Below are 13,994 nucleotides of genomic sequence, written 5' to 3'. Positions count from 1 at the left end.
TAAATTGCTCGTAACACGGTCACTTCACATTCCTTTTCATGTCTGTGAAACGGTTCATGGCCAAAAAGTAATTTGAATTGCCACTAAAATTTTAATAAATTGAACAAAACCTTGCATGTTTCATAATTCGCGATATCATCAAAATAAGTTGAATTAATTAACAAAATTAATAATGAATGCATTATACAACTACTATAAAAGTATATCCAACCTTACTCAGAGACTGTTATACAGCTCTGTAGCAAATTTCAACTGCATGATAGAAATTCTCATCGAAAAATGTAAATGGTCCAAGATTTTCTCTGACACTCGTTATTTATTTTTTACTTTTAGATTTTCAGTATATTACAGTTTAAATATTATTAAAAAATAGATAAATTATGAAACAATAAAATAATCGTATTCAACAAATGTTAAATGATAAATAAAAACACTGTGTGCTGGTCTGTCTTCTCACACACTGCTCGTTGTTGCTGTAACTTGGAGACAGAGCTCAGCACCTTCAATAAACAAACATAAGTCTTAAAATCATTATGACATCCAAATGTTCTAGATTTGCTTCAGTAATCTGTATCCCTGGTCTTCTTGTGAAAGACTCATCAGTCTCCGTAATTTCGTGACATCCTACTTTTTTTCTCTATGAAATAAAATTTCACTCTATTTTACTTGGAAATATGTACCACTACAGAAGTCAAGATTCTTTTGTGTAAAGCTACGGTGACCGAGAGGGGACATGTTGGGTTCACATATGGTGCTTTTCCACTGCATAGTACGACTCGGCTAGCTTTACTTTGGCACGGTTTGCTTTTTCCAGTCTGCAGTTTAAAACCGCTTCAAAGTGGGTGGGATTATAGACTGATTGTTATAGTTGCGTGACATCATCGCAAACTCGACACAAATAAACCCACAACACAGAAGCAATAAAGCATAACGATTCTCGGCATGTGAATGTTTTTCACTGCAAGACAAAGAAGTTTGTTTCTAGGGTTTGGTGTCTCGTTCTCTCTGACCAATCAGTGTTTTACACGTCACATTTTAGTATCGGTATGGCTCACTTGGATCCGTGGTACTATTTAAGCAAACCGTACCATGCAATGAAAAAGTGCCATTAGTTTTGTCATGTCGTGGAACATATTAACTCGTGGGAGCGGGGTAAGTCATGGCCACAAAATCATTTTGTCGAGTTAATGACATCCTTATGTCGTGGCCTCGAGATCCTATGGTGAGAGAGCAACATTTTTCGGATGACCACGAGTTAAATGCGTAAACAACCTGTGCAACCATAATAATAAATAAAGACATGATCAGTGAATGGATTTAAGAGGTTGTGAGATGGGATAGATAAAAAAAAATATTGCAGGCCTATATTATTTTATGTTCATATTATTTGATCATTTATTGATAATAACAAACTTCATTCGAATGCTGTCTAAAGGCAACATCACAATAGGCTATATAATAGGCTATAATATAGGTTAATATAATAATTTCTTAATTCTGCCCTTATTTTGTCATTCTTAATTAAAAATAAATATTATTATAGGCCTATCCATTTCTGATAATTCCAGGTTGCTATGGTCACACAGGTTGTTTGCACATTTAACTTATATATAGAAAAATATATCATTCCCTCAACAAAGGATCTCGAGGTCACGGCTTTACATTGTGTGGCCACAACATTAGTGATGGGTCGGTCATGAACGATTCGTTAATTTTAAACGAATCTTTAATATGACTCAGGACTACCGAGTTGTCTACCGAGAGAGTGATTCGTTAATTTTGTGTTAACCGCGCATGCGCAAAATCCAATAGGTTCTGTGCTGGATACAAGAAATGATTAGTTCATCTCTCGAGTCTTCGGGTTCGGGTCCGAGTCTTTCGTTCTTCCTGTCAGTCCCATAGAGGCTATGCTGTCGGTACCAGAAAGAGAAATGATTAGTTCACCTCTCAAGTCTTCGGGTCTGATTCTTCTGAGTCTTTCGTTCTTCTGTCACGTGATGAACGAATGACTTTTAGCGTCTGGACCAATAACACACACAAATTATTCATTATATTTAATGAATAGTCGGGCAAACTCACTCTCCCAACAAAGATCTGTGTAACTTCCCCTGAAGCTAACACCACTGGCAGAACTCAGACACTCACAGTGTCCTGTTACATTGATAAGGCATTCCTGAGAGATGTGACACTCATGTAATTCTTCCCAAGAAGGAGAATTAAACCCTGTTAATCCTATATATTCTATATATAACCACTAGAGTATCTAATTTTCACATCTCATGATTTTCCTTCTGATGTTGTTTTGGCCTGTGTTTTCTTCTAAACTCTAATGGGTTAATGTTTCAGACTTTGCATACTATGGTTAGTCAAAATCATATGTGTGGCATGTTTGATCTCTATAAACTCCAATCTTCGTTCCCCATTTTTTAATTTGCATTACATTTTGCTAACTTTGTGACACATGGGTATTATAAGAATCTTGAAGTTCCCTTTCGTTGTCACTCCGAGTTACGTCGGATGACGACGAATGGGGTTTCGCTTAGAAAGCCTATCAACTTCGAGTATTACAAAACGAGCCAATGGTAAAGAAATGCCATGGGTCTGCGAAATTTGCATGGCGCAACTCCGCCCCACCTCGTGGGTATAAAAGGAGGACGCCGGCAACATGCAGATATGTTTTCGCTTCGGAGCCAAGTTAATTCGTCACTCCACAAGCCATCTCTGAATTGTCAGCTTCTTACAAGACGAGCGAGACTCTCCGGTGTTGGTGTGACGGCGATCTCCCAGCGAGTGTACACTTCCTGCTTATCTGTGAAGTGGTTTGCCAGTGAGTGTGTTTCTCCCTGGGCGCTTCAACACTCGCGGAGTTTATCCTCTCACAAAAGAGCTTGCAAAAAGGTCTTTTTAAAGATGTCCCACTGGGTCGCAAGAACGATCAGGCTCGGCTACGCGATTCAGTTTGGGCGGTCTCCTCCCTGTTTCAGGGGAGTCCGCTCCACTATGGTTGGTGGCAATGCCCCTATCATGAGAGCAGAGGTTGCTACCCTACTGGCGAAGGGTGCGAGACTGTCCCTCCAGCCGAAATGAGGTCCGGCTTCTACAGCCACTGCTTCATTGTCCCGAAGAAAACCGGTGGGTTACGGCCAATCCTGGACCTGCGCGTGCTGAACCGCTCCCTTCACAGGCTGCGGTTCAAGATGCTCACTGCCAAACGCATTTTCGAATGTGTGCGGCCCCAGAATTGGTTTGCAGCGATCGACCTGAAGGACGCCTACTTTCATGTCTCCATTCTCCCCTTGACACAGACCGTTCCTATGGTTTGCTTTCGAGGGACAGGCATTTCAGTACGCGGTTCTCCCATTCGGGCTAGCCCTGTCTCGCATCTTCACGAAGGTCGTTGAGGCAGCCCTTGTTCCTCTACGAGAACACGGGGTTCAAATCCTGAACTATCTCGACGACTGGCTAATCCTAGCTCACTCTCGAGACCAGGTTTGCGAACACATGGACCTTGTGCTCCAGCATCTTGCTCGTCTAGGCCTTCGGGTCAACTGGGAGAAGAGCAAACTTTGCCTCGTGCAGAGGATCTCTTTTCTCGTTATGGACAGCGACTCGGTTGCCATTTCCGCGCAGCTTACGAGGGAGCGCACAGTCACTGCTGACTTGCCTGAGACAATTCGAGGGCAAGAGTGCGGTTCCACTGAAACTATTCTGGGGCTCCTGGGGCATATGGCATCTGCAGCCGCAGCAACGCCGCTCGGATTGCTTCATATGAGACTGCTTCAGCTTTGGCTTCACGACCGAGTCCCGAGGTGGGCATGGACACACGGAACCCTCCGAGTACCAGTTACTCCGACCTGCCATCAGACCTTCACCCCGTGGTCGAACCTCAGTTTTCTATGGGCCGGAGTGTCCCTGGAATGAGCTTCTCGGCATGTTGTTGCCTCAACAGATGCCTCCACCATGGGCTGGGGCGCCATGTGCAATGGACGTGCTGCCGTGGGCTCCTGGACAGGACCCCAGCGCCTATGGCATGTCAATTGCCTCGAGTTGCTGGCTGTACGTCTTGCTCTGCACCGCTTCCGGGCTTTGCTCAAGGGTCAACACGTACTAGTCCGATCAGACAATACCACCACTGTAGCGTATATCAACCATCAAGGTGGTCTACGCTCTCGCCGTATGTCGCAACTCGCCCGCCACCTCCTCATATGGAGTCAGAAGCATCTGAGGTCGCTTCGAGCCATTTATATCCCCGGAGCCCTGAACTGTGCAGCCGACGAGCTCTCACGGCTTCAGCCCCTCCCGGGAGAATGGCGACTCCATCCCCAGTTGGTTCAGCTGATTTGGGACCAGTTCGGGGATGCAAAGATAGATCTGTTTGCCTCTCACGACTCGACCCATTGTGCCCTGTATTATTCCCTGACCGAGGGCACGCTCGGCACGGATGCACTGGCGCACAGCTGGCCGCGGGGTAGCAAATATGCGTTTCCCCCAGTGAGCCTTCTTGCGCAGACCCTGCGCAAGGTCAAGGAGGACGAGGAGCAGGTTATTCTGGTCGCGCCGCACTGGCCCACCCGGACCTGGTTCTCGAACTAGTACTCCTCGCGACAGCACCTCCTTGGCCAATTCCTCTGAGGAAGGACCTCCTTTCTCAGGGACGGGGCACCCTATGGCACCCTCCTCCCGATCTTTGGAACCTCCACACGTGGCTCCTGGACGGGACGAGGCAGGTTTGAGTACCCTACCACCAGCGGTGGTGGCTACCAACACTTCCACTAGAGTGTCGTCCACGAGACACGCCCACGCGTTGAAGTGGAACCTCTTCGTCAACTGGTGCTCTTCTCACCGAGAAGACCCCCGGAGATGTTCGATCAGTGTCGTGCTTTCCTTCCTTCAAGAAGGGTTGGAGCGAAGGCTGTCTCCCTCCACCCTGAAAGTCTACGTTGCCGCTATTGCCACACATCATGATACAGTGGAAGGTAAGTCTGTTGGAAAGCACAACCTGATCGTCAGATTCCTGAGAGGAGCGAGGAGACTGAATCCTCCTCGCCCTCCTCTCGTTCCCTCTTGGGACCTCTCAGTGGTTCTAACTGCCCTGCAGAGTGCTCCCTTTGAGCCTTTGCAATCAGTGGAGCTTAACCCTCTGCTTACTTTTTTTCTTATCAGTGCAAAAGAGACTCAAAATACTCTGTTGAATTTGATCTTACACATAAGTGTTATACATCATTCAAAACTGTTAAATGTCTTCTTTTATTTGTGTACACTCATGATAAAAACAAAATGTAGTGTTTTTCGTAAAATAAAGAAAATAAACATGATGCGCGTTCTGCCGTCTCTCTCAATGTTAAGTTCATTCTGAAACACGACAGTTCATGATCTGTAACTCAGCGAATGTTTGTCAGACAGACTTGAAATGTATGTCTTTACAAAGCTTGGAATCTCGATTTTTAAATGATGTAAATTATATAAAAAGCAAATATTCTCTGTTTAAGTAATCAGTATGAAAGCAACGACATATATAATTTCTCAAACGCATCCTAATTAACTCTAATGTAACCACACGAGAGCGCAAGAGCGATTGACATGAAAATGATCCAGGTGAAGGAGCAGACCTGAAAACGCCCTCGTCACCTCAAAACAAAGAATCAGCGACTTCAGTTTGGAAGACTGTTTGTGCTGTGTTGTGCTGAGCACCTTGGATTTATCTCAGAGGAACGCAATTTGAAGATGAGATAGATTTTTAAGGTAAGACATCCACTCATAATGTTATTGTTATATAAACTTTACATTGCGCAATTAGTCAAACTGGTGCCAGATGGTGTTTACTCTAATATGGTGAATATTATAATGTTTAAAAAAGTGTTTACTGTTAAATACTGTTACTCTTTGTGGATATCTGCTCAAACGTAGATATGTATATGTGGTAACAAAAATGTTTCATAGTTTGGAGCGGCTCGATCGCTTCAGTAAATGTTCTCTACACGTGCTGTGAATTTCAGTCAGTAGAGATCGCTAAGACATGTGACCAACTGGGCGGCAACGTCATCAGAACGCAAAGAATTATGGGTATGTTTGGCCCGTTTACATGGGCTGGCATAGCAGGCTAGTGTTCTGGCCTATTTTTTTACGTTCTATGGTTCTGGCATGAAAAAAAAAATAGCGTGAAAACAGAATATAATCCTACAAAATGCAGCGGGCTAAAGAAAACATTGTCGGACCATACCAGAAAACTGTCGTCCGTTCAAAAGTATGCTAATGTTTTAAGCACCACACTCCTCGCTCTCTCTCATCTATCTTCATGCAGTCAGAATTCATGTCAAAATTGCAATGCATGCTGGAGTGTGTGTGTGTGTGTGTGAGAGAGAGAGAGAGAGAGAGAGAGAGAGAGAGAGAGAGAGAGAGAGAGAGAGAGAGAGAGAGAGAGAGAGAGAGAGAGAGAGAGAGAGAGAGAAAGAGAGACAGACGCGATCGAACTGTGTGTTTGCGAGTTTGTGTGTGTGTGAGAGAGAGACGCGATCGAACTGTGTGCGTGTGTGAGAGAGAGAGAGAGAGAGAGAGACGCGATCGAACTGTGTGCGTGTGAGAGAGAGAGAGAGAGAGAGAGAGAGAGAGAGAGAGAGAGAGAGAGAGAGAGAGAGAGAGAGACGCGATCGAACTGTGTGCGTGTGAGAGAGAGAGAGAGAGAGAGAGAGAGAGAGAGAGAGAGAGAGAGAGAGAGAGAGAGAGAGAGAGAGAGAGAGAGAGAGAGACGCGATCGAACTGTGTGTGTGTGTGTGTGTGTGTGTGTGAGAGAGAGAGAGACGCGATCGAACTGTGTGTGTGTGTGTGTGTGTGTGTGAGAGAGAGAGAGAGAGAGGCGCGGGCGCGAATCGCGCGATCGAACAGTGGAAACATAAAAACATACTCCGTTATTTTGTTCATAGAGGTTATCATTAAAACTGCAAAGTGTTTACTTATATCTGTGTAACTTACACTCGCAATAAAACACAACATTGCGCTTTTGTCACACAACTGAAGCTGTAACCTACAACTGTCACCCAACCAAACACATACAGTTTTAAAAGCAACATATTTATCCAACCCCATTTCAAAAAAGTTTGTCATCTTTTGGACATTAATCATATTGCATTGGTTTTCATTTCTTTTCTTCAGAGCAGTTACACATTCTACATTGGTTAAAAAAGAAAATCAAATGTGTTTTTAATGGTAGTATTATTTTATACGAAAATCAATTATTTACCATTCAGATGAGAATAAAGTTAGGGTTCCTTAAAATTAAGGAAAACAAATATATTGATTCGTTCTTAAAGGATAATTCAGGTATTTAGCATTTTGAGTCTATTTTCTAGTTAGTTTTGGATGAACTAAGTTAGAGTGGTGGGTAGAATTTTGACGATGGTCCTGTCTCGACTTTTTGAATCTTTTAGAATCGCCTCTGACCGCTTCAGAGTGGCTGTCTGCGAGCATACACAAACATGTCCTTAAAACAACCCTTAACGTTCGTTTTCAAAACTGTGCAAGAAGGACTATTGCGGTTTATAACACAGCAGGTAGACGGCATCTTGAACACTGCGTTCTTCCCTCCATGCAATCAAGTCTGGCGCCTTCTGTTTGTGCCGCGGATTCCCAAAATGCTTTGCGTTCACCACTGGTAAAACGTCACGATGACGTCACATTAGCAATCTCTGTAGTGCTGTGCGTTTGTAAAGCAAAACACGCCAAACAATAGGCTTCATGTTTTTACTCCAATCTAATTTCATAACGTCACAACGAATGGAAACATTTGAAGTAACATATGATCCATATATTTTTCTCTAGTGTAGTGTTTCTGAAGTGTTCATTTTTTAACGATTTATAGACCGCCTGCTACAGGCTATTGTTATTGTTATTTTATGCAGCCCTACTCATAAAATGATCACCAGGTTGGTTGTGCCTTATAGGCATATTTATGTGTAGCCTACAAGTACATGCCTACAAGGCACAACCAACCTGGTGTTCATTATATATATATATATATATATATATATATATAGTGTGTGTGTATTTTGTACATTTTAAATCGCAATTTTAAACAGAAAATTCTAAAATGTATTCCCAAATTCGTGCAGCCTATAATTTATCTTGATATCAGCATTTTCACAGTTGTTTCTTATTTTTTTTTACAGGGACCAGATGCCACTGATGGGTGCTGCTGACTTCAACATTCGCATGAGTCAGGTGTCTTCTCTTGCTCGCCATTCCACTCCCCGGACTGGATTTGTGCGATATTTTTCTCAGGTGAGCTTTCCCGAAAGCCCTGAGTTCCTCCAGCACTGCTGACGTCAGCGCCAGTGTCTATTGCCTGCGCGTAGGCTAGATGCCCCCAGCGTACATGCTCCCTCCTCTTAGTGACCCCCACATGTGTTTTTCCACTGTAAGCCTCTCTGAGCATGTGTCATTAACGAATCTTTTTTCGAGTCATTTCGTTCATTCAACGAACAAAATGAACAAAATGACTCGAAAAAAGATTTGTTCATTTTGATGAACGAGTTCGAACAGGAGAGTCACGAACGTGCATCAAAGAACAGAGCAAGGCGAGCATTTGTGCATATAAAACTTAAACTTTTTTTATTTATTTTTGAAATGACCGATCGTTTCGCAAGATAAGACCCTTATGCATCGTCTGGTGTCGTTTAAAGCCATTTGAAGCTGCACTAAAACTGTCATTTGGACCTTGGACCGTTTGGTACCCAGTGAAGTCCATTATATGGACTTAAAAGAAACCTCAATTTCTTTTCGACTTAAGAAAGAAATTGGATGACATGGGGGTGAGTAAATTATCAGCAAAAGTTTTTTAAAAAGTGAACTAATCCTTTAATTTCATGCTCAAAATCACACATTGTAAACTAAACTCCAACACTAATTTTCAAAATACAATAATACACTAGCAACAATACACTTTTACAATCAAAACACTGCAAACATGTCTCAAAATCAAGTAATTTTTTCAAAACACTAACATATGTTCTCGTCCAACAGGAAGATTTAGTCAATCATAGCACAATAAAAACACTAACATCAGATGGAATTACAGAAACTGCATTATTTTATATGTGTCAGGTATGCCCTTATACAACAGACAGTATATTGTATTGATCATAGATTGTGTTTTGCACTGCAGTTTCTTTTGAAGCCTCTCTACATTTTTATTTTGTTGGGTGTAGGTCTTTTTCTGCAGAAATTCAATAAAAAAGACCCATCTCAGAGTGCTTTATAGAATGTACGGTTACTGAAATGAAAAAACAAAGACAGAGACAGAATTGCTGCAATGAATAAAATAAATAAAAATAAATTTATATATTTGCATAATTCAATCAGCTGTTTCTCAGTAACAATAGAATAAAATACAGGGGATATATTTGTGTTTCAATTCACAATATAAACAGCTGTTTACCTTGACTTTAGCCTGTAAGGTTAGATTTAGAACATGGAGTTATCTGTTCTGATATACTGTGTTAAAGCATTTGTAAATTTGCCAGTAAAAATCCATTGTTTCGATCTTGTTTGAGCTTGTGTGTAAATGAAGTTCAAGCATTTGAAATTTATTTTAATTGTATGCATTTTGTGTTAAAGCAACAAGAAATGTGTTAATAGTATAGCTTACACAGACGGATGTAGTGCTAACTGTGTTAAGAGGTAAGGAAATTTGTTTTAAAGTATTGAAAAAATTGTCATAGCGATTGTAAAAAAATGTAAAGTGAAAGCACACTTCTGTTGGACAAAATAAATATGATTTCACCCAAAAAGTGCCCAAAATGCACAGAATTTGCATGTCTGGTGTGTTTAACAAGAACTGGAGGAGGCTATGTCAAAAAAGAAATTATTTTTATTATTTCCCAATCGTTTCCCTGCACTTGAGCAGGAATATGCTGCACAGTGCTCTGGAATCTACTGCTGCTATGCAACGCAAATAGGAGTATGACCGGTTTAAGATGGCGGCCGCATTTCTTGCGCCACAGCGGCCAATAGGGCATCCAGTCTCTATATGATGTCTATGGCCAGGGCCGGATTAACCATTAGGGCAACTGGGCACTTGCCCAGGGGCCCACAACATCTAAGGGGCCCTGGGCACCAGGGGCGGAGTGGCAATCGGGAGAGTCAGGAGTTTCCCCGGTGGGCCGGTAGTGTTTCGAGGCCGCGAGGGCCGGTCTGATAAAATGTATTCATTGCAAGTTCGCCATGCGCAATTGTGGCGCAAGCGAGGGGAAGAAAACAAATATTTTAGATAACGGAGCGTATATTTGCACTAAGTGCCTGTCTTTTTAGCAAAAAGACGCCCTTCACAGAATAACTACAGTGGCGCACGCGGGCGCGTGAAGTGCTAGAAAGCTGCTTTTGATGCGCTCGACCCGAGTTCGAATCCGCCTTTTGCCGAACTCTCTCTTCTCCCTTTTCCCAACACATATGAGATGTAAAATGTATAACCTTACCTAACATAAAGGTCTCTAGCGTTATATTTTGCCAACGAACAAAAATCGAAACCATGATATGGCTTTGTGCCTTTATAAAACAGCACAAGACTTTAAGAATAGGCATCCTGTTTGTGCTGCGTGATTTAAAGAAAAGTGCGCTCTTTGAACAGCATGGTTATCTCGTGTTTTCTCCTAAATAAAAGCTCAAGGGTTTATTTCTTGCAAGTGAAGAAATTAGGACAAAAGTATTTTAATTTTCCTGTATTATAGTGTAATGTAGACTAAAATATACTTTTGAAATATTCATTTTCACTTATATAGTACATTTATAGGATATGGATTTTACGTCATAGGAATAATTATATAAATCATTATTACATTATTATTATAATTGTTTGGCATTCTAAAACACCATTGATAATGTAATGTAGACTGAGACTCTCATAACTAAAAAGATGTTTGAGCCCTCTTTATTTTCCTGGTACAAATCAATGCTTTTTCTTTGTTCAACGAGCAGTGCATGGGTTGAAGCTCTTAATTTTGATCTCTCAAAGAGCACGAGATTGATGCATTTAACCTTAAAATGTACGAAATTTTCTTGCGGGGGAGCATGCCCCCGAACCCCCCTAGAGGCACAGAGGTCCACCCAACATATAGTTTTACAAAATTGGGAAAGAACAACCATTTATGAACTTTACTCCAGCATAGTACAACAAGGTTCCTTTTAAGTCAGTTAAACTGTAAATGCCATATTAAAATGTCCTTGGACAAAATATAAATTTGGCCTGCCTAAGGGGGGGCCTACAAGACATTGTGCCCAGGGGCCTCTGAACTCTTAATCCGGCCCTGTCTATGGCAGAGCCATATAGAGAGAGAGTTGCGACAACGTAAGTTCTAAATGTTTGGTTGTCACGTGATTCGCGTAGACCTCAGATAGTTCCAGGAAGTGCTTCGGCGCCAATTCAAATCGATGGAGTTAGAGAGCAGAACTGTGATTTTTGGTAGTTTGTAGTCAATAAATGCGTTGGTTTGCAATATGTATATAATACATTGACATTTGGATGTAGTATGTGTATGTAGTTACAGCAATATTGTTTTTAAAAGATAAAAATCGGCTAATATTTAATGTTTATTGTGGTCAACCAGCGTTGCCTGCCTTTGTTAACATATTTTCTGGCTAACTTTACCTTGGTTACAGACCGTTTTGCAGTTGTTTTGAAGTATTTTTGTGTTCTTAAACTTGTATGTTATTTAAGGGTTATCATGTAATGTTCACTATGGTTTCACAAGGACAGGAGACTTGCAGGAAACACGTGATTGTCTTAAAAAGCCATTGCAAACAAGTAAAATGTAAAATTGCATTCATCTTAAAGTTTATGCTTACTTATTACTATATAAATTAATACATAATATATTTAATTTTAAAACAAAACATGATTATACACACACACACACATACATTATTTCCTAAGTGTCCAAAAACATTATTTTCTTAACATAATTTGTTAAATTCATGACATGCATCACTTTAATCTATGAAACCTATTTAGTTTAAATTAATTTTTAGTACATTTAGATAATACATATTTAATGTTTTGTTATCTTAAACCCCCCAAAATGTCAGGTTGTGCAGCTGTCCGCACAAATGAACAGACTAAAATACTCATTTAAATGGTGTTTTAAGAATAAAAAAATAAAAATGAAATTCTATGGCATAATTTTACTCTTTCATATAAACAAATTTTATACATTTCAGTAGATTTATAGCTGTTGAGATAATTGAAAACCTTTTTTCTAGCAATTTGCATGTCAGGGTGGCACAACTGCAAACATGGCTCTCTTATTATGGTAATTGCAGTGTGCATGAATGCATTGTCCAGAGGAGCCTTGTAGATCTCTATCAAATACTGGTAAAAACTGCTTTCAAGTATGGGTAGGTTGGTACACTTTCAGGTGAATTTAAACACTTAGAAATGTTCACAACTGAAACTTGTTTAAATACATTGTTCATGACACAAAAAATATACATCACTTTTGAAAAGATTTAAAAAAACATTTATTTGTTTATTTGTCAATGACCTATATATATTTATATATAGACTTTGCACTGATTTAGCACAATGGGATTTATAAATGTCTAATAAACTGCATGTCAAGCATGTTATCTGCCCTTTCCTCTTTGTTGTTCTTGTAGCCTACTGTCCGACAAAGAGAGCAGAAAATATGCTCGAGTCAGGAGCAATTTGAATAGAACTAAACATTTTGTGCAAATCATACTTTGTGAAAAAGTGCAGATACACCTAACACCAACACTGGGAAGTTTAATGTTTATTAAAAATAAGGAGCAAGTAAAGTCTTGCAAAATCCAAGGATCTGAGACTGAAGGTGAGGGTACAGCGTCAGTGCAGGAGTCTTCAGAATCCACTGAATCCCCTTTGTGCTTCTTGTGTTGAAAGAGATAAAGGAAACAAAAACGGGATAAATTATATAGTAGTTAGTATATAATTGTCAGGATACAGGCACAGAGGCGGAGGTAAGTGAAAGCAAACGTGAGTTTATTTACAGTGATATATGTGCAGAGACAAAGTTCATGTGCAGGTGCGTTGACGATCACGTCGTGCAGAGGATCCCAGGTGAGCAGACCCTTCTTCAGAGAGTTGGACGTGGGTAGACAATGTCCAGTGATACGAATACTTTTCTGTTTCAGATCCAGGGAAGAACAGGGAGATCTCGGTGGACACGTGAAGCACTTGGATTCAAATGGCAGGACTCGGGAAACAGGGAACCAGACTGGAATACTGGAGACAGCAAGACAGGGAGACAAAGGTGAGTATATTCAGGGGTGAGTATAGTTACGTGATGGATCTTCGTTGGCAGACTTGGAAACTTCGGGAAATCGTGGGTAACGGTCTTCTCCTGTTGGAGGCTTGACAATGACTGGGGTGTGCGTGAGTGTTTTATAGGGCTGGGTAACGAGGTGACTGATTGTGAACAGGTGTGACTGGTTAATATTCCGGGGAGAGTGACCTTTGAGTGGTGGATGGGAATGAATCTGATTGATTCCTGACAATAATACAGTTATGGTATTTATAATACCCCATTTAGCCTAGTGTGATTTGATCTAGAACACGGCTTGCTGCCGTTTTAAGCATGGTTTTTAATCTTACTTTATAAACTTCCATCTCCCTTTCCCATCAATACAAATCAGCTGCGCTGAAACATAATATAGACAGGTAATAGTCAACCGAAACACAATTAATAAAAAACTCCAACGTTTTTGCTTACTCAAATCTGAAATCTAAAATAAGGATTTTTTTCCCGTTATTGCACATTTGGTTTCATTCCATATTAAATGTGCAATAACGGGATTATTGCTCTCTAAATTAGTAGTTTTAGGGGACGTTATCAGGTAAAATAAAGGTCATTGGATAAAGTTAGTACCGCATACGAACAGCCGTTCAATTAATGCATGTTTACGTTATCCTATGTTGTGTTATAAGAGGGAAAGACTTCTAAACAACATTTATTTACATATTCAAGCATGAA

The 13,994-nt window shown here is 40.8% G+C and overlaps 1 long non-coding RNA gene across 1 annotated transcript; it reads right to left on the bottom strand.

Moving 5' to 3' along the window:
• Positions 1-12,763: 12,763 nt before the first annotated feature.
• LOC143697106 (uncharacterized) lies at positions 12,764-13,663 on the bottom strand. Its single transcript, XR_013186176.1, has 2 exons — positions 13,616-13,663; positions 12,764-12,891 (listed from the first exon to the last, which is right to left on the bottom strand). It is a non-coding gene; the product is annotated as an uncharacterized LOC143697106 (long non-coding RNA).
• Between the last annotated feature and the right edge of the window lie 331 nt (positions 13,664-13,994).

Source organism: Siphateles boraxobius, unplaced genomic scaffold, assembly GCF_051911475.1.
Source record: "Siphateles boraxobius isolate OS27281-9 unplaced genomic scaffold, OSU_SipBor_1 31, whole genome shotgun sequence".
NCBI lineage: Eukaryota > Metazoa > Chordata > Actinopteri > Cypriniformes > Leuciscidae > Siphateles > Siphateles boraxobius.
The sequence above is the reverse complement of the archived record's forward strand: the minus strand, read 5'-3'. Positions and strand labels throughout refer to the sequence as shown.